At 43.0% G+C, this 27,694-nt stretch overlaps 1 protein-coding gene across 1 annotated transcript in view; it reads right to left on the reverse strand.

Moving 5' to 3' along the window:
• Positions 1-8,982: 8,982 nt before the first annotated feature.
• The window catches only part of LOC125463127 (antizyme inhibitor 2-like), a 92,350-nt gene continuing 73,638 nt past the window's right edge, over positions 8,983-27,694 (reverse strand). Inside the window, exons 12-14 of the transcript XR_009447134.1 lie at positions 12,972-13,102; positions 9,187-9,305; positions 8,983-9,090 (exon numbers count right to left, since the gene is read on the reverse strand). The gene's annotated coding sequence lies outside the window, so the exon portion shown is untranslated. The remainder of the gene's footprint in view (positions 9,091-9,186; positions 9,306-12,971; positions 13,103-27,694) is intronic.

A 27,694-nucleotide genomic window follows, 5' to 3' on the forward strand; every position in this document is an offset into this window, starting at 1 on the left:
GATGAGTTCAGTTTGGGAACAGAGTTTGCATGGAGTGGATGGACTGACGGGTCTGCTTCTAAGCTGTATGACTCCATGGCTCTCTATGTAGAGCAACAATACTTCTTGTCCTCACGGAGAATGGAGAAACATAATTAGTGGATACATCACGATAACTGGATTCCCAGGGTGCAGAGAACAATTGGTTGGTTGCAATTGGCCCTGCAAGCTTCAACCTACTGAGAGATGTAGAGGAACAAAGGGTTACTATGCCATCATAGTGCAACTGGTGAGCAACTATCCCATAAACTCCTATTTTGTAGCATTTAACCTGTGTCCTGAAATGCCACCACCCAGGAAGCTGTTTGTCCTGAAATCTGCAGCATTACGTTCTTGATATGTCCATTCTCATCTGTGTAAATCCCCCAGTGGTTTGCTCCCCTGTTCCCAGGGATCTGCCAATCTCCCTACTGCACCCACAAACCCATGTTGTTGTTTTAGGTTTTCCAACTTACTGTCCCTTCAACTTGTTGCTGTTACAGCTCCACCAGTCACTGCCCACCCTTATCACGCATCTCTCATGTCCTCCCCTTTGCTCTCCCTTTTACCCACAAATAACAACCTTTCCAAGTTTGTCAAGCACCCTTGCCCTCACAGTTCATACAACTCTGCCACTATTACGACTGTCGAGCAAACGTATCTTAAAAACACTGGCACTTCCCCTCATATGACAGCATCTCATTGTGCTCAGCAGTCTGCCAAGCTCTCTCCACCCTTCTTCTCTTGTGCGCCACTCACCCCCACTACAATCTGATTCCCCCCATGCTGGCATGCCAATTTCCACGCAAAGGGGACTCTTAAATTATGAGAGTTAGTCACCTTGAGCATGCCATGCCAGTGAACTTCATTAGAAATCTGGAGGCTACCTTGGAACAGGAGAAAGAGGGGATTGGGTGGGGGGAGGAAACATTAGGAGCAGGCACTCACTCCTGACAGGCTGTTGAAGAGTGCTTGTAGATACTGTGCTTCGCATGTAATAACTTCCCTTTGGCACCCATTTACCGTTTTGATATCTGTAGATTTCCTTTCATGTTAGCTGCCAATCTCTTCTAAAATTTTTTCTTTGCTGTTGTTATTATTCTGTTTTTCTTACATTTCTCTACCCATTGACATTGGAGGTACACATTGACTTCATCATCCAAGTTTAGGGAGAGAGTACCACAGTCAAATGGAGCTTCCAGTCCTAAAGCTGGACTTTTTGTAGCAACTTTCATGGGACATTATCAGATCATTCATGCTCATTGTTCAGGTGCAAACATCAAGAATGACAATTTCACACGTATCGTAATTGCAGTTACATTGTACCTTTCAAAGCAACAAATGTCTCAAAGTAATGGAAGATTTTGCCGAAATGATAGGAAGCATTTTGTGAAGGGTTTAAGGATGCAGTGGATGTTGTGAGGCACAGAGATTTCCAAGTTGTCATTCTAGAAAATAGAGCAAGAAAACTAATGTTTTCTGCCACCAGTGATAGGGGGAATATGGGGAACATCACCTGTGAGATCAGAGTTGAAGATGCAGAGACTGGATTTTCTCACTTACAGTTGAAGATCATGAGATATTTGAGCAGAGTTAGGACATTCAACCCATCATGTCATGGCTCATTTGTTTCTCAAACCTATCACCCTGCCTTCTCCCCGTAATATTTGATGCCCTCACCAATCAATATCCAGTTCTACCTCTGTCTTAAGTACATTCAATGACTTGGTGTCCACATTCTTCTGCAGCAATGAGTTGCACAGATTCACCAACTTCTTGCTGAAGAATTTCCCCCTCATGTCATTCTATGAGTAGTCCCTTCAATCTGAGGACGTGCCCTTAGCTCCTAATCTCTCCATCCAGTGGAAACACTTCCACATCCACTGTATTCAGGCCTTTCTGTAAGTTTAAATGTGATATCCCTTCATCCTTCTGAACTCTAGCAAGTATCGACCCAGAGTCCTCAACTGCCTGTCATATGTCAAGCCCTTCAACCTCAGGATCATTCTTGTAAACCTCCTGTGGACCCCTCCAATGCCAGCACACCCTTCCTTAAATACAGGCCCCAAAACAGCTCACAATGTTTCTGAACAGAGCCTCAGCAGTACATTTCTTGTCTTGTATGCTAGCCTTCCTGAAGTGAACGCTAACATTGTATTTGTCTTCTGACTGCCAATTGAATGTTAGAGTTAAGCTTGAACTAGGACACCCAAGTCCCATTGTGCTACAGGTTTCTCAAATTATTCCCCATTTAGAAAATATTCTCCTCTGCTTCCCTGGTGGATCTTCATCTGCTGTTTCTTCCTCTGCAGCTGCTGCTGGTTGCTGTGCTTTCTGGGTTCCTAGCTCTCATTCATGTGTGTTTTTTAGGCTGGCAGGATGTCAGGACTAGTGTGCCTCAAAGGGCTGTGCTAGGAGCTCAACTTTTTGCAATTTATATCAATGATTTTGATGAAGGGACCAAAGGGATGGGAACTAAATTTGTTCATGACACAAAGATAGGCAGGAAACTGAGTTGTCAAGAGGACCTCAGGAGCCTGGAAAGGGACATAGCCAGATTAAGTAAGTGGGCGAAGATCTCTCCAATGGATGACAGTGAAGCAAAATGTGAAATTGCCCATTTTTTCCCAAAAAAGTAAAAGAAGAACCACATTATATAAATGGTGAGAACTCGTCGAATTCTGAAATACAGAGAGGTCTGGGTATCCTGGTGCATGAATCTCAGAAAGTTATTATGCAGTTCAAGCAAATTATCAGGAAAACTAACACTGTTGTGACTTATTGCAAGGGGAAGTAACAGTGGTGAGGTTACGCTTCAGTTGTACAGGACATTGATGAGACTGCATCCAGTGTATTGTACAAAGTACTAGTCAGTCTACATTTGTGAAGGATCTGAATGCATTGGAAGCAGTTCGGAGAAGATTTCTGAGACTTGCACCTGGAATGAATGAAACAGGAATGGGAATTGCTGGAGAAACTTCGCAGGTCTCGTAGCATCTGTGTAAAGTAAGCAAGTTAGTGCTTTGGGGAAAGGGTACACAGGCTAAGCCTCGATCCTCTGAGGTTTAGAAGAGTCAGAAATGGTTTAATTGAAATGTGTATCTTGAGGGGACTTGACTGGGTCGATGTTGGTGGGATTTGGATTTGGATGCTCCTTCAATATCGTTGTAGTTACACTAACACAGGCAAATGAAAAGTATTCTACAGAATACACTACTCTCCATTTTACTCACCCTGTTTGTCCTGGAAATTCTCTCATTTCTTCAGTATTGTTGGAGCTACACTAACACAGGCAAATATAGTATTTATACAACCATCCAGTTCATTTCCTGGTGAATGTAACTGCCAGGACATTAATCATGGCATGTCATTTGCTGAATCCCTCATAAAATGTCAAAGAATATCCAGGTCGTTTTGCATATGGACATGGATTGCCTATATCTGAGGAGTTTTGGTTGCTGATGAACATTGCGCCATCATTGGGCAAGCATCCCTATTTTTGACCTTATGAAAGACATCAGTGAAGCACCTGAAGATGGTTTGGCAATGGGCACTCCCCTGAAGAACATGTGCAGAGATGTCCTGGAGCTGAGATGACTGACCTCCAACAACCACAACCATCTTTCCACCTGATTTTCATTGCCTTCGCTTTTGCTAAGATTCCTTGTTGACACACTCTCAAAGCTGGTGGAAATGGGAATCACAGGGAAAGCTCTCCTCTGTTTTTTGGACAAGATACAGGTGAACTAGGAAGAACATTTTAGACATGGCAGTAATAATCCTGAAACTGCTGTACACAGAGCTGGTGGCTGCAGAAAAAAAATCAAAGATTTGAAGAGGAAATTTGATGGGCACTTGAAAGAAATAAATGTGCAGGCCAATGGAGATTGAACAGCAGAGTGGAACTGAGTTGATTTCTCCATGTAGAGTTGCCAAGGTTTCAATACGATGAATGGCCTCATTGTTTGTCATGTCTAAAACTGACTGCCTTTTTCTTTTATTCATTTGTGGGATATGGATATCGTTAGCTCACCAACATTCATTGGCCTCGTTGCCCTTGAGAAGGCGATGAAGATCTGCCTTCTCAAACTGCTACAGTCTGTGAGTTAATAAAATGTGAGGCTGGATGAACACAGCAGGCCAAGCAGCATCCCAGGAGCACAAAAGCCGACGTTTCGGGCCTAGACCCTTCATCAGAGAGGGGGATGGGGTGAGGGTTCTGGAATAAATAGGGAGAGAGGGGGAGGCAGACCGAAGATGGAGAGAAAAGAAGATAGGTGGAGAGAGTATAGGTGGGAAGATAGGGAGGGGATAGGTCAGTCCAGGGAAGACGGACAGGTCAAGGAAGTGGGATGAGGTTAGTAGGTAGGAGATGGGGGTGCGGCTTGGGGTGGGAGGAAGGGATGGGTGAGAGGAAGAACAGGTTAGGGAGGCAGAGACAGGTTGGACTGGTTTTGGGATGCAGTGGGTGGAGGGGAAGAGCTGGGCTGGGTGTGTGGTGCAGTGGGGGGAGGGGACGAACTGGGCTGGTTTAGGGATGCGGTGCGGGAAGGGGAGATTTTGAAGCTGGTGAAGTCCACATTGATACCATTAGGCTGCAGGGTTCCCAAGCGGAATATGAGTTGCTGTTCCTGCAACTTTCGGGTGGCATCATTGTGGCACTGCAGGAGGCCCATGATGGACATGTCATCTAAAGAATGGGAGGGGGAGTGGAAATGGTTACGCACAACCAGCCCAGCTCTTCCCTTCCACCCACTGCATCCCAAAACCAGTCCAACCTGTCTCTGCCTCCCTAACCTGTTCTTCCTCTCACCCATCCCTTCCTCCCACCCCAAGCCGCACCCCCATCTCCTACCTACTAACCTCATCCCACCTCCTTGACCTGTCCGTCTTCCCTGGACTGACCTATCCCCTCCCTACCTCCCCACCTATACTCTCTCCACCTATCTTCTTTTCTCTCCATCTTCGGTCCGCTTCCCCCTCTCTCCCTATTTATTCCAGAACCCTCACCCCATCCCCCTCTCTGATGAAGGGTCTAGGCCCGAAATGTCGGCTTTTGTGCTCCTGGGATGCTGCTTGGCCTGCTGTGTTCATCCAGCCTCACATTTTATTATCTTGGATTCTCCAGCATCTGCAGTTCCCATTATCTCTGATACAGTCTGTGAGTTGTATGTTGACCCATAATGCCGTTAGAGGGGGAATCCCATGATTTGTGACAGTGAAGGAGCAGCAATATCTTTTCAAGTCAGTGTGGTGATTGGCTTGGAGGGGACCTTGCAAGTAATGGCGTTACTAAGTATCTGCTTCCTCGTACCACTAGATGGAAGTGGACGTGGATTTGGAAGGTACTGTCTCAGAATCTTTGGTGCATTCTGTGGTGCACCTTAGATAATACACACTGCTACTACTGAATACTGGTGGTGCAGGAAGAGGATGTGCTCTCAATCATGTAGACTGCTTTTCCCTGGATGGTGTCAAGCTTCTTCAGTATTGTCAGAAAGTGGGGATAATTCCATCACACTCCTGACTGTGTCTTGCAGCTGGTGCACAGTCTTTGGGGAGTCAGGACATGAGTTACTCACGACAGTATTCCTGGATTCTGACCTGCTCTTGTAGCCACTGAGTCTATATTGGGAGTCCCATTATATTCTGGTCAGTGGTAACTCTCAGCATGTTGATCATTGGGTATTTGGTGATGGTAACACCATTGAAAGTCAAGATGTGGTGGTTAAATTGTCTGTTATTGAAGATAGCCATTGTCTGGCATTTGTGTGATGAGAGTAGTAAGGGAATGGAACGCTTTGCCGACAATGGTAGTAGATTCGCCAACTTTAGGTACATTTAAGTCGTCATTGGACAAGCATATGGACGTACATGGAATAGTGTAGGTTAGATGGGCTTGAGATCGGTATGACAGGTCGGCACAACATCGAGGGCCGAAGGGCCTGTACTGTGCTGTAATGTTCTATGTTCTATGTTCTATGAATGTAACTTGCTATCTTTCAGCCAAAGCCAGGATATTGTCCAGATCTTGTTGCATTTGACTACCAACTGCTTCAGTATCTGAGGAGTTGCGAAAGTTGCTGAACATTGTGGAATAAACGGTGAACATTCCCAGTTCTGACATTATGATGGAGGGAAAGTAATTGATGATATAGCTGAAGATGGTTAGGCTTAGGACACAATCCTGAGGTACTCCTACAGAGACGTCCTTGAGTTGAGAAGACTGGCCTTCAACAACTACAGCCATCTCTGTGTGTGCCATTGGAGAGTTTCCCCCTGAGATTCATTGATTCCAGCTTTGATCGGGTTCCTTGATGTTTATGCTCAGTAACATGTAGCCATGCTGATAATTCAGCTCTTTCACCCACTTTTGAACCAAGTCTATTATGAGGCCATGAGCTGAGTGGCCCTGGCGAAACCAAAACTGTGCATCACTCAGGCAGTTTATCGCTGAGCAAGTGCTGCTTGATATCACTATGGATGACACCTTCCATCATTTTGGTGATGATCGACAGTAGACTGATGGTGCAGTAATTGGCTGGGTTGGAGTTGTCATGCTCTTTGTGTACAGGACGTATTTTGAACACTGTCAGGTAGATGGCAGTGTTGTGGGTATGCTGGACAACTTGATTCGGGAGTGGCAAGTTCTGGTGTGCATGTCTTCAGTACAATTGCTGGAATGTTGTCCAGACCCATTGCCTTTGTAGTATCCAGTGCCTCCAACCATTTCTTGATAACATGTGGAGTGATTTGTATTGGCTGAACATGAGTATCTGTGATGCTGGGTACCACGGAGGAGGTTGAGATGGATCATCCCCATGGTACTTTTGGCTGATGACTGCTGCTGGACATGGTTAAGGAGTGGGCTGGGGCACCGTTTAGTTTCTGGCTGCATGTCCTGATTTTCTCTTTAATGTGACATTCCCAGCATGCATACTGTCAAGGTATGAGAGTGTTTCTATGATCTGAGATCAGTGCCATGAATGGTTATTTCTGGTGCTTCAAAACTCATGTGTGGTGCTGTCTGAAACATAATTTCAGTTTTGGAGACATTGATTTGGAACCTGATGCTTTGAAAGCCTTTATGAATCTGTTTGACATTGTCTGGATGTCTTCTTTGTTATAAACAGCTCAAGGACAGTAATCTGCAATGAAAATTTCTGTCTTTGCTGCCTCTTAGACCCTGGGGAGACTGCAAAGATTGAACAGCTGCCCTGAGCCAAATGTAATATTGACTGCTATGGGTCTGTTATTGATGGTATAAGCATTATAGCAAAACAGACGGTCAAATAGCATTTATTAGAATATAGATAGAAAGAGTGTAGCGAAAATAAATGTTAGTCACCTAGGACTCAGGAGTTAACAGTAGGGAACAAAGAAAGGGCAGCGAATTATGAAAAATATTTTGTCTGATTTTACAAAGCAAGATACTGAAAGCATTCCAACAATTGTAGAAAATGATGAGGTAAAAGGAAGGAAGGACTGAAAATAATAATTATCACCAGAGAAAAAAATGTGAGATAAGCTGAGAGAGCAAAGGCAGGTATTTCTCCTGGACCTGATGGCTTGCTTCCTTGGATCTTCATGTGGTTAGAGCGAAAGTGGATGGTTTGGTTATAATTTTCCAAAATTCCCTTGATTCTGAAAAGGTACCTGTGGACTGGTAAGTTATAAATGTAACACATCCATTCAGGAAAGAAGGGAAATAGAGGCAGGAAACAACAAGCCAGTTTCCGTATTGAGTTATTATCCTACGAGAACAGTAACTGCTGCCATTCGCTGTTATACAGTATGCAGTGAGAGCAGGAGAAGAACAGGAGTCACGGTTGTACAGGGTGGGAGCCCCTACCCGGTCACCGTAACACTGCCCTTCATTTCTGTGCCAGGAGCCTGTTTTGGGAGTTGCAGGGGACCCCTATTGTGCTTGGCAGGTCCCAACTTTTCCAGAGCTCACTGATTCTCTCTTCACAAGAGCTGACGAATTAATTTATTTTAACCAAAACCAGAAATTGCTGGAGAGACTCAGCAGGTCTGGCAACATCTGTAGGAAGAAAGGTTCTGATGAAGAGTCACTGGGCTCAAAAAGTCAACTTTGCTTTCTTCCAGGATATTCAGGCCAGGATTTCATTTATAGCTTGGAATTATTAACATTGATTATTCTTAATAAATATCATCACGTTCAGGGTTTAGTTTGATTATAAAAAGTTAGTTCTTAATTTTTTTGATTAGTCCAGGCTCAGTCCTCTTTTCAAATGCTATATGGGCCATCACAATTCATGAATAGTCACTTCCATGTCAACCGTCATTTTTGGATTTAGAGGTTTGTTTTTAAGCTGGATGACCTTCTTGCTGCCACCCATCCCCATTTATATGTGGACCAGTACTGATACACAGTGGTTTGCCTGCACTTAAGTTGGGCTCTGTCTCAGCCAACCAGCCCTGGAATCAGACTTCAGTCTGAAGACTTGTGGCTCAGAGGCAGGGAAGTGACCCAGGTAACCACTACAGTTCTAGTTCCTTTAATTTAAATATAAAGCTCAATACTGTAATTTATTGAATGCAGTCGTTATACTGATATGTGTAGGCACTACATTTTTAACAGGAAAAGGGATGATATAAAAAGAGTCAGGAACTATGCTGTTATATAGATATAAAGATATAATCTCCAGAGTGCCAAATCAAGACCAGCAGTCAGTGTACCAAACTGCACTGTTCCAAATACATGGGGAGTTCTGGAGAAATACACTTGATATCAGCTTCAATATTTGTGTCCAGCAGTGTGACTATTTCAACCTTCTCCCATAAGACATAATACACGTTGTCAGGTTGATTGGACCACTGTTCAGAAAGGTCCAGAATTTTTTTGAACAGTTTTTTGGTTGTATTGAACTAATGAAATGAATTACTTTGAAAAAGTGCTGATACTGTGTGTAGAAAAACATTTACTTTCTCTATATTTACCTTCTCATCAACTTGGTGTCAATCTCTGTAATTTCAAACTTGAAGAATCTGATTCAATTTACAGATATTGTTAACACGAAGTCTATATCACCAGAATTTCAGATGTCTCTACACAGTTAAAAGAATACAATCAACTTTCTGATTATGTCCGACAATGAAATCCAGTACTTGACTACCGGGAATTACCATGGTATCAACACTCACCTCAAGCATTTGCTCTTTGATCTGATCAATGACATCCATTACAGTGACACCTTTCTCCAAAATGACAAATTTGTCATCGTTGCTTTCCATTTCTCAACTTGTGAAGGCTTGAGTTCAAACTGTAAAAGAAATATAAGTTTTGAAAAATGCAAAATCATCAGAAATACAAAAAAGGGGAACAGAAATAGATTTATACTAAGCATCCAGCTTTACATTCCCGATAAATCTCCTCACCTCCCACTGTTCAATGCTTTATATGGAATAGAATGCGCCTTTACTTTAAAATATTTTAAGAAACATGTTGCTGTCTTCTCTACCGGAATATACAATTTTACACGATAGTATTTCAGACATTAAATAGTTACATGGGGGCCTAATATCTCCTCTCTACATCCATGGAGTCTGTAGCAAACAATTTGTGCCGTCCTATTATGTGGATTAAAGGGACACTGGGAGTGTTGGACGCCAGAGGACGCAGATAAAAAGAGTGAGGCAGGGTATCCTGAGCACGAAAGGCATGTGAGAAATAAAGACCAATAAGAGGTTGAAAATCCTCTATGTTCTCTAATCTGTGAAAGCTGATAAACGAATTACAAAGGCAAACTTAACAGAGGAGCTGTTATTTTCCTTAAAGAGTAACATTTATTTTCTTGCAGGAGTGGGAGGAACGGATGATGTAATTACATGTAAGTTTATACCCCCCTCCCCCTTTTTGAATCCAGAGTAATCAATACTGATTAACCCATTCTGCTTCACAAGGAATGAATGGATACTTTCTCAGAAATTTTGAGTCAATGTATGATGTTATTTTACGCTATTGGGTGAAGTAACCTGTGGATAGAGAACTGAAGGATGAAAAAAATCAAACACAAATTAAGAAAATTCTAAATAGGGCTGTGAAGAAAAAATAACTAAGCAAATATTAAGAAATTAGCAGCAGTTGTTACAGGGAACACAAACAGACAGGGAGCCTGTCCAAAACAACTAAAGGAGAGAGTGTGTTTCATGTGCAGTAGGGAGGACATTTTTCCAAAAGTGTTGTCCCAAAAAGAGTGTTAAATATGGGAACTCTGGAAAAATGACTGCTGGTCCATGGGGAAAACAGTCACAGATAGGGGCGAAGACAGAATCAAGGAAATCCGAAGCTGGTTGCCAGTGGCAGCAGGTGGTAATGCAAGGCAGAGGGGAGGTGATAACTTCGTGGTATTATCGCTGGACTGTTAATCTGGGGATCTGGATAATGTTCTGGGAACCCATGTTTGAATTCCACCATGGCAGATGGTGGAATCTGAATTCAATAAAATTTCTAGAATTAAGAATCTACAGATGACCATGAATCCATGATCAATTGACGGAAAAACCCATCTGGTTCACTAATGTCCTTTAGGGAAGGAAATCTGCCATCCTTCCCTGATCTGGCCTACATGTGCGTCCTCACCCACAGCAAAGTGGTTGACTCTTACTGCCCTCTGGGCAATTAGGGATGGGCAATAAATGCTGCCTAGCAGCAACACCCTCATCCCATGAATGAATAAAGAAAAAATAAATTCAAAAAACAGTTACAGTTAAAGGGGCAAGACAGGTCTTTGGACTATTTAACTATTACAGGAGCTTTGTAGAAAGGTACAGTGAACAAGCCAGACGCCTGCAAGACCTTACCAAAATGGGGGTGGGCTGGCACAGAGAACATTGATTGGGGACCTGAGCAGGACACGGCCTTTGTCAGGATCAAACAGACACTGGCCTCTGCACCAACACAAGGGTTCCCTGACCTGAAAAAGCCCTTTCACCTCCTTTGCAGTGAAAGCAATGGCAATCAAGCTGTAACAGCGTTACAGAGACATGGAAACAAGCTCCAGTCTGTGGGATTCTACTCAGGAAAAATGTATCCAGTCATGATGGAAAAGTACACATGTGCTCAAGTCATCCTGTGTGCTACCTGGGCACTAAACCATCCTCCCCTTGGCACAACCTGGGAACATGATATCACACTCTGCACATGGTATAGTCCAGCTATTCGAAGCTTGCTAACTAAGACGTGTTACAGACAGTTGGCAGGTCAGATGGGAAGTCTCACTATTGCCAGGAGCCAATCATGTGGAAATGGTTAAAGATAACAGAGAGAGCCCAGCAAACTACGTGAATCAGGAAGGAGATATACATGATTCTATTCCCCCTCATGGAACAGGAAGAAAAGAGACAGGGGCAAGTTAAGGAAGAGCCATTAGAAGGGCTTTCTGTGAAATACATGTTTGGAGATGGGGCGTGTAAGTATTATGATGGTGAGTCTCGGAGAGGGTGGGCTGTGGTTAATTTGCAGGGGGAGTTTTTAGCAGAAAGAGAATAGAAGGATGTCACTCCGCCTAGGTAGCTGAACTGAAAGTGCCTACTGCAACCCTGAAGTTAGGGAAAGAACAAAGTGTTAGCATCCCACAGACAGGAAGTGCCTTTGATCTGATCCATGATGGCATAGGCAAAGCAAGGTCACGTTACTTCAAGTGTTAGTATAATTCAGCATGATACCTTAGTCAAGGCCCTCATGGCCACAGTGACTAAACCAAAGAAAGCGGCAGTGATTAAAGTAAAAGCACACAGAAATATTCAGATACGTGAGTAGAGAGGGAACGACTGCGCAGATAGCGCAGCAAAAAGCAGTGGTAGAACCGCAAGTGATAACATAGCAACTATGAGAGAACAAGAAGTCAAAGATGATGAACAGAACATGTTAAATTTGCAAGTAACAGCTAGTTCAGAGGAAGAAGCAGCACGGATTAAAGACAGGGCAGCATTAGGAGCAGATAAGTGCAGAAAGGAAGGCAAAGTGGTGGCTCCCACATTCTGCCAACCGACCGTACAGAATGTTTACCATAGATTAGCACACATAGACAGGGATAAAATGATACTAATTGCTGGTGGTGGAAAGGAATGTGGAGAGAGATAGCTAAATGTTGCCAGAGATGCACTGCAGGGAATTAAAATTAAAATGAGCCATCAGCTCCGCCCACGGGGACCGTGGGAACACATTACAGGATCACTCCCACAAAGTTAGAGTTAGAAGTTCCATCTGGCTGCGGTCCGACAGGTACAAAGGATTGGACTGCAACCTCAGTGGCAAAGAAATTGGCAGCTGAAATAATACCTGTATCAGGAGGGTTATCTTACAACTGTACTCAGACCAAGAAACCTACTCCACTAGCAAGTGCCTGAAGGAAGCATGTAAACTCTCGGGAATAACTCCAAGATATCATATCCCCTACCACCCATAGAGTTTGGGTATGGTAGAGAGAATTAACAGAATGCTGAAAAATGGTATGACCAAGGCAGTGATGGGAGAAGAGGTTAAATGGACCCTTTCCCTATCAGCCATAACACCTTCGAGGGCCACAGGACCAAGAACCTTTGAGCTCGTGACAGAACAAGCAATGATATTCCCCAAGACCTAATAATGGGGGAGGCAGAGCTGACAAACAGCAAGGGACAGGTCTGGGATTACATGAAATCCCCATCAGCATCTGCACATACTTTACCAACAGCACGAGACCAGCAGCTTGTCAAGGACTGGAAGTCAGAAGGGCACGCAGGACGAACAGAAATGCCAGCCCCAGGATCAAGGGTCCTGGTGAAAATAATCGCTAGCAAGGGACCATTGTCCCCTCGATGGGATGGACCTCATGAGGTAATATTAACAGGTAACAGATGCGCGCTTCTTAATGACAATGGAATCGGTAATTGGAAACATCCTGCACAGCTAAGGGTTTATAAGGGTTAATAGTTAACAGTCCAACCTGCTAGTCTGGTATTCGTTCTCTCATGCTCTGTCTCTCTTGATCTCTCTCCCACTTGCAGGTTTTAAAGGGCTGTCTTCTGTAATCACCAACAAACAGCAGGAACAGGATCCTTCACCCCCGGAAGGGAACTGGAATAGATTAAATTTGCATATATGTGACGTATGCATGGTGGAAACTGTAATTAAGAATATTGCTGAAATTATAGTGAGTATGAAAGCGCTAATCCTCTGTGGGCTTCGTTTAACTCTGATCCCATCATAGGCTGAGGGGCGAGTGGAAAAGAGAGAGTTGATTGTGAACACCTTTTTACACCTATCTGACGCATATGCAAGAAAGCATAACATGTCCAGTTGCAGGGTCTGTACACATATCCCCATACATTCTAAGGGGGGGATATATACCTGCGGGCCATTCGTGTTTAACACTTCGTACCTAGCTGAATGGGTAATGAGGAAGAATAGTTCCTTACAGGGTGTTAGAGATGGGCAACATACCAATGGTGGGAGGTACCTCGTAAATACTGATCGAGATACAGCACAATGGAAATCATTGCAGGACAGAACCAACTCAACTACAAAACTTCATGACCACCCCTGCCCCACTTCCTCACATTGACTTATATGTCAGGATTAGGGAGACCTGATAGCTTGAACTGCCTGACAAGTGTTGAAAATCAGAGAAAAGGAATGCCCAGGAGATTTAGCAACTGTACCCCGAAATATGACATCTTCACCTCTCCCAGGACCCATCAGTATGTCCTTCTTGATCAAGGGAACCCAAATGCGTCTTTCCTCATACAGGGTGGCCCTAGCATGTTGACCTTCAAGAACCACATGAGTAAAGAAATGTTCCAACAATGCTGGTACCCTGAGATGATCACCTGATTCACCTCGTCCAACGGAACCTACATCGTGTGTGAACACAGACCCTTTGCCCGGCTGCTAACATCCTGGACATGGTCATGTTACCTGGGCTATATGGTACCATTTATGCACCACACAGTATCCCTCTTGTAGGAGGTGCAAAGACAGAATGAATGTGTAATCTCAGAAACATTCTTCACCGTGTTGATACCTGGGTACAATATAGCCAAGTTCACCAGAGAATCTATCAATATGGCTACAGTCTGAGAACAAGTGGCCAATGATGCCTCACAAGCTGTGAGCAAGAGAAATGCATCAACGGTTACCATACGAACTATGGCATTGCAGAACTAAATTGCCCTTGACATGGCACTAGCCAAGAAAGGGGGTACATGTACACTCATTGGAAAGGAGTGCTGTACGTATATCCCCAATAATGTAAGGCAAAGCAGCAGGTTACCAGGTGATGAGGACCCAAAAAGAAGGTGCAAAAACTGGCATAAGGGCACTTTATCTGAATAATCTGAGCATTTGAAACAAGGTGGATGAATTGACACTGCAAATCATGGCAAATTACAGGGACATGGTTGCAGGATGGTCATGACTGGGAGTTAAATATCCAGGGCTGTCAAACTGTTCAGAAGGACAGATGGTAAGGTAAGGGAGGTGGTGTCGCTCTGATTTTTAAGTATGATGTCAGGGTGGTAGTGTGGGATGATATGGGTTCTTCTGAACCAAAGGTTGAATCCATTTGGGTGGAAATTAGGAATAGCAGGGAGAAGTCACTGATAGGTATCGTGGTAGGGCGGGAAATAAACATAGAACTAGCTAATGCCTGTAAAAATGGTACAGCAATTATCATGGGGGGTTTTAATCTACATATCAATTGGTCAAACCAGATCAGTCATGGCAGCCTTGAAGAGGGGTTCATAGAATGCATCCACGATAATTTCCTTGAACAATATATAATGGAACCTACGAGAGAGCAAGCTATCCTAGATCTAGTCCTCTGTAATGAGACAGGAATAATTAATGATCTCACATTTAGGGATCCTCTCAGAAGAGCAATCACAGTATGGTCAAATTTAAAATACAAATGGAGCGTGAGAAGGTTAAATCCAGTACCAATGTCCTGTGCTGAAACAAAGGAGACTATGATGGGATGAGGGAGGAGTTAGGTAAGGTAAAATGGGAGCAAACACTTTCATGGTGGGTCTATTGAGGAACAGTGGAGGACTTTCAAAACAATTTTTCACAGTGCTCATCAGAAGTATATTCCAGTGATAAGCAAGAACTGTAGGAAAAGAAATAGTCAGCCATGGATGTCTAAGGAAATAAGGGAAAGTATCAGATTTTTAAAAAAATACACACAAAAAAGCAAAGATTAGTGGGAAACCAGTGGACTGGGAAATCTTTAAAGGCCAACTGAAAGCCACAAAAAATTATAAAGAAATGTAAGATCAATTATGAGAGTAAACTAGCTCAAAATATAAAAACAGGCAGCAAAAGTTTCTATAAGTATGTAAATCGTAAAAGTTTGGTGAAGGTAAACATTGGTCCTCTCGAGGATGATTCGGCCAATTTAATAACTGGGAATAAGGAAATAGCCGAGGCATTAAGCAGTTATTTTGTGTCGGTCTTCTCAGCGGAAGACACAAATAACATGCCTAAAACTGATGGCAAGAAGGTTATAGCAGGTGAGGACCGAGGAACTATCATTCCCACTAACGAGGCAGTGCTGGGCAAGCCGCCTGGCCCTGATGAAATGCATCCCAAGGTACTAATAGAGGTAATGGGGGAAATACAAATGCACTAGTAATTACGTATCAAAATTCACTGGATTCTGGGGTCGTTCCCACAGATTGGAAAATAGCCAATGTGACACCACTGTTTAAAAATGGAAGAAGACAAAAAGCAGGTAACTATAGGCCAGTTAGCTTAACTTCAGTAGTGGGAAAATTCTTGAATCTATCATTTAAGGAAGAAATAGCAAGACATCTGGATATAAATTCTCCCGTTGGGAACACTCAGCATGGGTTTATGAAGGGTAGGTCATGTTTAACCAATTTGGTGGAATTCTTTGAGGACATTACTTGCATGGTGGATAATGGGGAACCTGTGGATGTAGTGCATCTCGATTTCCAGAAGATATTTGACAAGGTGCACACCAAAGGCTGCTACATAAGATAAAGATGCACGGTATTACAGGTAATGTATTGGCATGGATAGAGAAAGCAAGTAGTTGACTTGTAGAAAGCAAAGAGTAGGGGCAAATAGGATGCTTGTTCTGGTTGGCGGTCAGTGGCTAGTGGTGTGCCTCAGGGATCAGTGATGGGACCACAATTGTTTACAATTTACATAGATAATTTGGCGTTGGGGACTAAGTGTGGTGTGTCAAAATTTTCAGATGACACTAAGATCAGTGGTAGAGCAAAGCGTGCAGAAGACGATGAAAGTCTGCAGAGGGATACAGATGCTCGAAATGAGTTGGCCAAGGTCTGGCAGATGGAGTACAATGTTGATAAGTGTGAGGTCATCCATTTTGGTAGGAATAACAACAAAGTGAATTATGTTTTAAATGGAAAAACATTGCAGCATGCTGCTGTGCAGAGGAACTTGGGTGTCCTTGTGCATGAATCGCTAAAAGTAGGATTGCAGGTGCAGCAGGTAATTAAAAAGGCAAATGGAATTTTGTCTGTCATTCCTAGAGGGATGGAGTTGAAAAACAGGGAGGCTATGCTGCAGCTGTATAGGGTCCTGGTGAGGCCACATCTAGAGTACTATGTGCAGTTTTGGTCTCCTTCCTTGAGAAGGGATAGACTAGCACTGAACGGGGTGCAAAGGAGATTCACTCAGTTGATTCGAGAGTTGAGAGGGTTGGATTATGAGGAGAAACTAAGTAGGCTGGGATTATATTCATTGGAATTGGAAAGAATGAGGGAAGATCTTATAGAAACATATCAGATTATGAAGGGAATAGATAAGGTGAATCTGTGGAATTCCCTGCCCACTGAAGTGGTTGAAGCTACCTCGCTGAATGTGTTTAAGGCAAGGCTAGATACATTTTTGAACAGTAAAGGAATTAAGGGTTGTGGTGTGTGGGTGACTAAGTGGAGCTGAGTTTCAAAAAGATCAGCCATGATCTTATTGAATGGCGAGGCAGGCTCAAGGGGCCTGCTCCTGCTCCTAGTTCTTATGTTCTTATGTTCCTATAATGCAGAGAAAATTACTGATCTGGCCAACCATATCCAATAAGAAATGAACAAACTTGTGCTCCTGAGATGCTGCTAGGCCTGCTGTGTTCATCCAGCCTCACATTTTATTATCTTGGATTCTCCAGCATCTGCAGTTCCCATTATCACTCAAACTCAAACAACCCCCATTTTCGACCCTATGGAGTTGGGCAGCAGAGTGACTGGGAACCCTGGGGAATCTCCATTGCCCAGGGAGCAATCATGTTTGTTGTTATACTATGCCTGTGTTAAGTCATCTTTTATCTCATTAAATGTGTTGTGGCCTCAATAATGAAAAGATGACTAAGGAAGGGCCATGGACCAAGGCAGGTGGCTCTACTATGCACCACCAAGCCAACAGATTACTCGTGGAATAACGAGAAGAGGATCATGAATGTGGCGTCGCTGAAGGACGAATACTTTTGAACTTTGATTCAGACTTTTGTACCCTGGTTTGGACTCTTCATTCATTATGGCCGTATGTCCTTAATTTGGCACTGTGGAGATGACCCAAACCTGCCCATACAAAGTGAACTTACCTGCCAGTCACTATGTGGCCCATGCTTGCTTACAAAATCACAGACAGAAACTAAGCAAAACTAAAGAGCCTGCTCACACAGTGAAACATAATGGGACCTTTGAACAAGACTACTCCAAGTTAGTAAAGGGGCTGTGCAAGCTCTGATAAGAAGATGCCTAAGGATAGACAAACAATGGATTCCAGCTTCATTAGTGAAAGGATGATAGTTCCAGTAAATGAATGACACCAGCTGGGAGTCTCAACCCATGCACCAGCCAGATTAACTGTCTAATCAGCTGCAAAGACAATGGCTAAAGTTATTTTGGAGTAAATAGTTGTTTCTTTGAAGTTACTCACAATATTAAGAAACTTCAGATAATCATACAAATAGTCTTCAAGATAAAGGATAGATACACATAAAACCAAAGTATAAGGCAAGCATTAGGGGGAAAAAAACGCTTAAACCTCACTCAAACCCGGTACTTAACCCTGGATGTGAAAGTTAATTTGCTTTAAGAAACACCTTCTCTTATACCCTGAACAAAACAGATTGTTCACAACCCTGTAATTACGAAGTACTAGCAATTGAAGTAGATATATAATTTTACACTTCATAACCAACTTTATAACATAGTTTTAACTGTATGCTGTAAGGTTAATTTAACTGTCTTTTGCACTTTTACATATATAATGCGAACAGAGATAAATATTAAAGGAATAACTGAATTTGATGCAGACATGTACATGAAATGCAACTTAAGCTGTCCTTAGAAATAAGCAAGCCTGAGACAGATCAAAAGGAGTACAGCTAGTAACTTTGTAATGCAAATGATTAGGATGCATAGAAAGATCCCAAAGCCAAGGGACTACAGTGTCTGGTAAACGCCACAAATCGTGGGAACCTGGGGCTGTCAATAGAAATGCCCATTATTGATTGGCATCCCGTTGGGTTGGGTATGTGGATTAAGGGGGATTTTTGTAATAGAAAATATATAAAGTTGCTGCATTTCACTGTAAAGGCCAGAGAGTGCCATTGATCTCTCTTCTGATCTGAGTCAAAAATTAAGGGAAAAATTGTTTTCTCACATTGAGGTCAGATTTGGGGAAGGTCCTTTAGCCCTCTCCCTACATCAATCGGTTTTTGCTTAAAGTTTTCCGCTTGCCTGAATCCTGCTTGCCTCCTGAGTCTTTGTGTCGTGCCGGGGGATACGTGATATCAGGCTGGTAAATCTATAGCTCCCTGTTTACTCCCTACTTCCTTTCTTAAACAGGGAGGTGCATTGCCAGACTTTTAATCCATAAGCACCGTTGCAGAATGAATAGAATTTTGAGGGATGGTCACAGATGCATTCATTAGCTCTGTAGCCATCACTTTCAGCAGAGTAGGGTGAAGGTCATTTGGTCTCAGCAATTTTCAATTTTACTTTCCATTCAGTTCTCCAACGTGACTCTCTTAGAAATATTAATTATTGAGTTCTACACTTTCATTAGGCCCTCCAATGTTAACTTTTTCAGAGAGACTTTTTCAGCTGCATCCTTCATTTTGTTGGCTAAGTGGATGATTTCTCATGATGAGGCCTTGTGAGACTGCAGTACCTTATCAAACTCATTAAACGCTTACCCTACCCTTATGTTTCCAATTCGTATTGTCCAGGTTGCAGTTCAGAACTGTCATCAGGAAACAAATCGAACCAGTTTGACTTTACCAGATGGCACCAGTCACTGTGCTGATGTATTTGTGGTGCATGACAGAGAGATCCCACACAAGTTGCCTATCACTCCCTGGAAGGAGCCAACAGCACGGAGGTTCACAGCAGCTTCACTGAAACCTTGAAAAGAAGTCTCCCCACTCTTGCTGCCCTGAAGTCCCATTCCAGCATCTGACACAGTTCCGTCATAGTATTGCACATCCAGAACCTGCATCAATACAACACCTCACTTAAACCCAGAAATTGGCACCTGAGCCAAAAAGCTCTAGCTCTCTGAAGATCCTGTGAGGCAGTGACCTGTCCCTGAGTTGGTCTCGTGGCACCCTCCAGCTGCTCCTGAAATTGCCATTGACCCTGGTCCTCACCTTCCCATTAAGTCAGCGACAACGACCAACATCTCACCAGTGGTTGAGCACAGGCCCCTGGCTGGAAATGACTACTTTAGCGACAGACAAATCAAACAAGGTTCAGAAATCATTCTATCGGCTTCTCCCTCATTCACAACATCTTCCCCAACTTGGTCAAGGTGCCGCACTGATTGAGTGAGGAACACAGTACACGGAAATGGAAGTTCCTACTGTGCTCTGACTCCTTATCATTAATCCACTAACACACATCACTCATCCAACTCTTCATTGTATTCAGTACAGATCATCTTTAAGCTTGCATGACATGTAATGAAGCCAGGGTCTCCATCTCCCAAAGCACCGTTGAAAGTCACACAACAGCTTTAGCCTCATTTTTTGTCATTGCTGTTAATCTCAGCATCATTAAGATGCCATGGTACAATTTGCAAGGACCTGTGGCACAGTGCAAATTGCCTTTGATCAGCATTGTACCCTTAATTATGTTCCCTCCACATATATTGCAAATGACAGACAAAATTATTACAAATGAAGTGTAGCTATTGTTTGCAAACAGCTGCTTTGTATGTATTTGCTGTCATATGCTAGTATCCTGCAGGGATGAACCATGTGCTTTTGCATATCAAACTGATCCTGACTCTGTCTACCCTTCGCATTGTCCCAGCTAGTTTCCAGTTGTAATTCGTTTCTAGAGAATGACAGTTGAAAGTGTAACCACAACTCTGGGTGGACACTGTTAATGTTGACTATGTTGGGTCACCAGGTACTTTCCTCTCCCCTGCCCACCTTTAGAGTCACCATTGTCTCCAATCACCTTGGACTTGAACAGCCCATTTTGACCCATTCCCCTCCATATGGAGGTAAACCACATTGAGTTTTGCCCCCAACCCTGACATTACACCTTAAAGAGGTCCGCTTGAAGCCTCCATACTCCCTGTGTGGATGTGATGGTCACTGCCAATAAGTTGCGATCCTGTAGCCAACTGTGGCCCTAAGGCTGGTTTGCCCACCCCCATACATGTTGAGTATTCCCCATCGCTGCCCTTGAACCCCACCTCAAAACATGCCTCTGTTTCTTATTCCCCAGCTAGCCTTGACACCTTCATCCCTTTATCAGTGATTCCCCCTGCTTTTCCTACTGGAGCCTCCTTGCAGTCTGCTCAACAATTAACTCACCAAGTCCCAGGTTGCTTTTATCACAGAACTCTGACCAACTTTGACAAACAGCCTTTAGACTTGAAAACCAGACTCCTGATTACTTGGTTTACAACTGCCAGACTGACAATCGTGAATCCCCTGACAACTGCTGCTGGCCAGATACTGTTGCCAAGTCACTAAACTGTAGTCAAACAGATTCCCTGATAGTATGTGGCCCAAGTGGATAACTGACCGTTGAAGGCTGTTGTGTGTAGATGATACACCTGACTGACAGTACTGGGTTGCCCCTAATGAACAGCAGTCTCCATGTGACTGGAGTGAAGTGAACCCCGACCCAGTTTGTGACATGGCCATTGAGTGAATAAATGTGTAATTTCTTTGTCAAGTGGGCAGCTGGCACATGTTGTAGGTGTTTGATTGTGTTGCATAGCAAGACGGTCATGCTCTCAGAAAACATGTACTGTGTGCCTGCATAAAGGAACACATCAGTACAGCAGTAATGATAGATTTTGTTTTTTGTTGAAGTGCCACTGTACCAGAGGCGTGGCACATCATGGCAAATACATGCGGGTAGGCATTAAGTGAAGGAGGGCTAGGTGAACGAGCAAGCAACCCTGAGGTACAGCCTGAAAATCTGAGCTAGATTCCCATGGCCTGTGCACAGAGTCTTTGCGGCATGTTTTTAACGCTAGGCCCGAGTCTCCGCTTTAATGCAATACAATTCTTCTGAAGAGACTTGCAATGAGATGGGATGTGAATGTCATGATGGTTGTGAGGGTTCAGCAAATGTCAGAATCCAATAGCCCTTAGTTGAGGGATGGTGTGTGGTTGGTGCCCATGGATCATGTTCTGAGTTGTAGCTTGGTGCTGAGCATGAAGGCTTCCCACAGCCAGTAGTGAGCTGGTTAACAAAGTGTGAAGCTGGATGAACACAGCAGCATCTCAGGAGCACAAAAGCTGATGTTTCGGGCCTAGACCCTTCCTCCATGTGGAAAATTCTCACCGTTTAGTACGTTCAGTGTGTTGGTCAGTGAAGAAACTGAGTATTAATGAGACAAATTGTGGCATTACCAAGGCAATAAACGAGATAATTCCCATAATTGGCATTTTGCTGCTATCCAGCGACAAACTTGCCTTGCCGCTTGGCAAATGGATAAAAGATGCCACAGGTGTCTGTTGAGTGGAATATCATAAACAACAATGTTTACACTTTCTGATTCCCTATACTGCTTACATATTCATAATATACTGTAAAATTGATGAAACAAAGAACTGCAGATGCTGGAAATCAAAAATTTGCTCCCCATGTCAAGGCAGATCATACCTGATTCTCCATGGAATTCTGCCATAAATCTCACCACAGCCTACATCACTCAGGCCCTTACACAATTCTGATCCTCTTGTCTTCCTCTGTGAAGACTGACGCACAGAAAGTGTTTAGCTTCTCCACCACTTTAGTACTTCCTGTCTCTGCCTGTAATGGGCCCACGAATGTGTTTGGTCATCTTCCTTTTTTACATGCATGTAAAATGTTATATAATCCATGTTTGTGTCTTTCTATTTTACATTAATATCCTATCTTCTCTTCCTTTATCAACATCTTTAATGCTGAATTCTAATATTCTTCCAATCTTGAAACTTATAACTTTTTGGCAACTTTATAAGCTTCTTCCTTTAAGCTAAACGTATCTTTAACCTCCCTTGTTAGCCGCTGATGTCTTATTTATCCTGTCAGATATTTTTGTCTTATAACAATTTATTTAACGTTCTTTGCAGATATGGTGCTGTTCTTCCAGCTTACTTTGGGGTTCACCGCAACTGCAAATGCTGGCCAGCCTGCGACACCCACATCCTATTCATGAATAGGAGGAGAAAAAAACCTTGCTGCAGACCAAGGACAGAAAATGAGTAAGAGAGCAACATGATAAATTAGAATTGCAAGCAACAGGAAGCTTGGGAAGACTAAACCGAGGTGTTTCTCAGCATGGTCACCCAATCTGCTTCAGGTATCTCTAACGCCAAGGAGGTGCATTGTGAGCTGTCAGTGGATTGTATGAAATGAAGGACAGGCAGACCATTGCTTCCCTTGGAAGGTGTGCTCTGGGCCTTGTGAATAAGGAGACTGGAAGTAAAATGACAAATGTTATATTCCCAGCAATTACTGGTGCAAATTTCAAAGGAGGGGACAAGTTGTTATGGGGGTTAATTGGGGAAATGATATGTTGCAAAGGGAACAGTCCGTCTGGAATGTTGACGGTGAGGGGAGAGGAAGTTCTATTTGGTGGTGTTATTGTTGGAGTAGTAGAAATGACAGAGGATGACCCTTTGAATGTGGATGCGGGTGGGCTGGAAGATGAGCATTTTTGTAGTTCTAGCATGGAGCGGAATGAGTGAGAGAAGTACAGTAAATGGGTTAAGCTCATTTGAAAGCCATAATAAACACAATAGTAGAAGGGGTGTGAGGAACTGCAGCCATAGAGTCCTAGTCTTAGAGTTGTATAGCACAGAAATAGACCTTTCAGTCCAACTTGTCCAAGCCAACCAGATATCCTACATTAATCTAGTCCCATTTGTCAGTATTTGGTCCATATCCTTCTAAATCCTTTCTATTCATACACTAAATCAGACACCTTTTAAATGTTGTAATTGTAGCAGCCTCCAGCACCCCCTTTGGCAGCCCATTCCGTACATGCACCACCCTCTGCGTGAAAAAGCTGCCTGTTCAGGCCCTTGAATATCGTTTCCCTCTCACCTTAAACCTATGCCGTCTAGTTTTAGACTCCCCCTACCCTGGGGAAAAGACCTTGACTATTCATCCTATCCATGCCCATCATGATTTTATTGCCCTCTATAAGGTAAGCCCTCAGCCTCCAATGCTCCAGAGAAAATAGCCCCAGCCTATTCAGCCTCTCCCGAAAGCTCAAATCCTCCACCCCGGCAACATCCTTGTAAATCTTTTCCAAACCTTTTCAAGTTTCACAACAACTTTCCAATAGCAGGGAAACCAGAATTGAATACAGTATTCAAAAAGCAGCCTCACCAATGCCCTCTATAGCCACAACATGACCTCCCAACTCCTGTACACAATGCACTGACCAATAAAGGCAAGCATACCAAACAACTTCTTCACTATCCTGTCTACCTGTGATTCCACCTTCAAGGAACTATGTACCCGCACCTGAAGGTGTCATTTTTCATCAGCTCTCCCTAGGACCCTACCATTAATTGTTTAAGTTCTGCGTTGATTTGCCTTACCAATATGCAACACCTCACATTTATCACATTCCAAAGTTGCAAATACCTCCATGAATCAGTCAAGGCAGAAGTCTGTGAGCTTCTAGTCAATGTACGTGAACTGGCTATTCCTAGAAATGAAGGCATATGTTGTGGAATGAAGGAAGTATTGAAGCTGGGCCATGGGAAAGTGAGAGAAGAATCTGTAATAAAAACAAAATTGCTGAAAAAGATCATCAGGTCTGGTAGCATCTGTGAAGGAAAAAACAGAGTTAACATTTCGGGTCTGGTGATCCAAAACATTAACTCTGTTTTTTCCTTCACAGATGCTACCAGACCTGCTGAGCTTTTCCAGCAATTTTGCATTTGTTCCTGATTTACAGCATCCACAGTTCTTTTGAAAAATCTATAATGCCTGCCTGCTAAGTACATCATTCTACAATGCTAAAGGTTGATTTACAAAGCAGAAACTGAAACATAGATTGAATTGATTGAGGAAAATTCCTGGGATCCACTGGCAGTATAGACAGTGTAACTTTCTAAAGTTTTCTAAATCAGAACATATGATAACAGTGTTGAGTGACACTGACTATAATAGCTAGACCACATTTTTAGAATGGATGCAAAGGATGCACCATATGGGAAGCTTGTTGGTGCCTGTAAATCCATTGGACAGCCAAAACTAGGACTCATGCCATCAAAACTACTCCCAGATATTGAAAGCATTTCATTGTGAACAGTGTGCACATGACCAAAGCACTTGGTGTTGATATCTTCATAGTGGACCACTGATACATTTCTGTTATCCCAATACAAATGGAGCAGCAAAGTGCACAGTACATGTTATTAAGCATATTCTTGTTAAACAAATGCTGGATACAAACTGGAAGAAACGTCAGATCGTAGCGAATCACAAACTGTATTTATTTTATTTATTTATTGTGACGTACCTGAGACTACCATCAATAGAATGCCAGCTGAATAGTTTCTTAGAAGACAGCCTAGAATGAGGTTTTCAGCACTGAAGCCACATTTAGCACAATTGGTAGAAGAAAAACTAACCATACAGAGAAACAGTGAAGAAAGAAGTAAAATGACAGAAAAATGTCTGATGCAAGTTTAAAATGAATGAATATTATCAAGTAATTGTATTGGCTACCTGGAGGAGTAGTGAAAATATGTGGCTTTTCCATTTACTGAGTCAAGATATTTGGCAATGGAAAGATCAGATTTGTACATGTACATCATGTTTTGCCTTCAGAGGCCCAGCAAGAAGAGGAATTGCTGGAATGTTTTGTGCATGCTATGATTCCATGAGTATGACTGTGCCAGGCTGTTGGTTGACTAGTCTACAAGGCCACACTGCCAATTTAAAGATTCGCGTTCCTGTCACAGTTGTTAAGAGAATGGGTGGGGGGTTTATTTTAATGTTAAATATTGTTCGTTGGGATTTAGAAAGAAACACTTCAGGAAACTAGCTCCTGAACATCAGTAATGAGGGCTTTCAAGAGTTGATGGCCCATTGTCATTTCTGTGACATTTGATCATTCTGGTTTTATATTTTTCCCTTCCTCAGTGGTTGATACAACTGAGTGGCTTCCTCAGCCATTTCAGAGGGTAATGAAGAGAATAGATTATTGTGGGTCTGGAGTCATAATTAGACAGTTTATCAGGACGAGGTCATGAGTTTGTTTAAAGTCTACATAGTGTGGCCACGTAGGCCATTTTATATCAGCAGCTTGTGGGTCCTTGTACTCCCTGAAATATTACATTCCTGGGAGTCAGCTACATTTGAATTGCTGCTTCTTCAATTTTACTATTAAGTGTTACACAATTAAAAATGATCAGAGCTTCTTCCACAGTTGTGGCAATGTATTTTAGCTTTAAAATCACACTCTCCTTGCGATGCAATAACTTGAATTGTTAAATCTCGGGAATTTCCCTCAAGCCTGGATCTAAATTTCTGGGTTTTAGATTTATCATGTCTTTCCAACATTTCCAATGACTTGTTTTTTCTTTGGAATCCAGAATTTCCTGAAGTGTTTCTTTCTAAATCCCAATGAACAATATTTAACATTAAAATAAACCCCCCACCATTCTCTTAACAACTGTGACAGGAACGCGAATCTTTAAACCCTTAAACTTCACAACACATTTTTAACCCCAAGGTCGGTCCAACGCAGTGCAGAATTTGTTATAATTTGTCTAACAACTTGTTTAAAAAATCCATTTGTTTCACACAGAGATGGAAAGGCTGAGCACATGCTCTGAAAACAGATGAAAGCTGAGAAATGAACAGTGACAGCAAACTGCTTTAAAACCGCATCCACAATATCCCCGAGAGGATTGAAACACTTGGAAACAACAGACGGTGACGCTCAAACCGCAAAACTATGGGATCTGCTTCCCGTCTCACACTCCAAAACAGAGCAAAGAAATGGGTTTAGCCGTGTGTTACAGATTCAGCAGCAGCCTGTCACAGTCAGCCTGGTGAGTATTCATTGAAAGCAATTGATTTCTCTCTGCTGCTGTACCTTGTCTTCACAACTACCTGTGAGAATTCAGTCACATAGAACATTACAGCACAGTACAGGCCCTTCGGCCCTCGATGTTGTGCCGACCTGTCATACCGATCTCAAGCCCATCTAACCTACACTATTCCATGTACGTCCAAATGCTTATCCAATGACGACTTAAATGTACCTAAAGTTGGCAAATCTACTACCATTGCAGGCAAAGCGTTCCATTCCCTTACTACTCTCTGAGTAAAGAAACTACCTCTGACATCTGTCCTATATCTTTCACCTCTCAATTTAAAGCTATGCCCCCTCATGCTCGCCATCACCATCCTAGGAAAAAGGATCTCCCTATCCACCCTATCTAACCCTCTGATTATTTTATATGTTTCAATTAAGTCACCTCTCAACCTTCTTCTGTCTAATGAAAACAGCCTCAAGTCCCTCAGCCTTTCCTCGTAAGACCTTCCCTCCATACCAGGCAACATCCTAGTAAATCTCCTCTGCACCCTTTCCAAAGCTTCCACATCCTTCTTATAATGCAGTGACCAGAACTGTACACAATACTCCAAGTGCGGCCGCACCAGAGTTTTGTACAGCTTCACCATAACCTCTTGGTTCCGGAACTCGATCCCTCTATTAATAAAAGCTAAAACGCTGTATGCCTTCTTAACAGCCCTGTCAACCTGGGTGGCAACTTTCAAGGATCTGTGTACATGGACACCGAGATCGCTCTGCTCATCTACACTACTAAGAATCTTACCATTAGCCCTGTACTTTGCCTTCTGGTTACTCCTACCAAAGTGCATCACCTCACACTTGTCTGCATTAAACTCCATTTGCCACCTCTCAGCCCAGCTCTGCAGCTTATCTATGTCTCTCTGCAACCCACAGCATCCTTCGCCACTATCCACAACTCTACCAACCTTAGTGTCATCTGCAAATTTACTCACCCATCCTTCTACGCCCTCATCTACGTCATTTATAAAAACGACAAACAGCAGTGGACCCAACACTGACCCTTGTGGTACACCACTAGTAACTGGTCTCCAGGATGAATATTTCCCATCAACTACCACCCTCTGTCTTCTTTCAGCAAGCCAATTTCCGATCCAAACTGCT

The sequence above is a fragment of the Stegostoma tigrinum genome, chromosome 2 (assembly GCF_030684315.1).
Source record: "Stegostoma tigrinum isolate sSteTig4 chromosome 2, sSteTig4.hap1, whole genome shotgun sequence".
Lineage (NCBI taxonomy): Eukaryota > Metazoa > Chordata > Chondrichthyes > Orectolobiformes > Stegostomatidae > Stegostoma > Stegostoma tigrinum.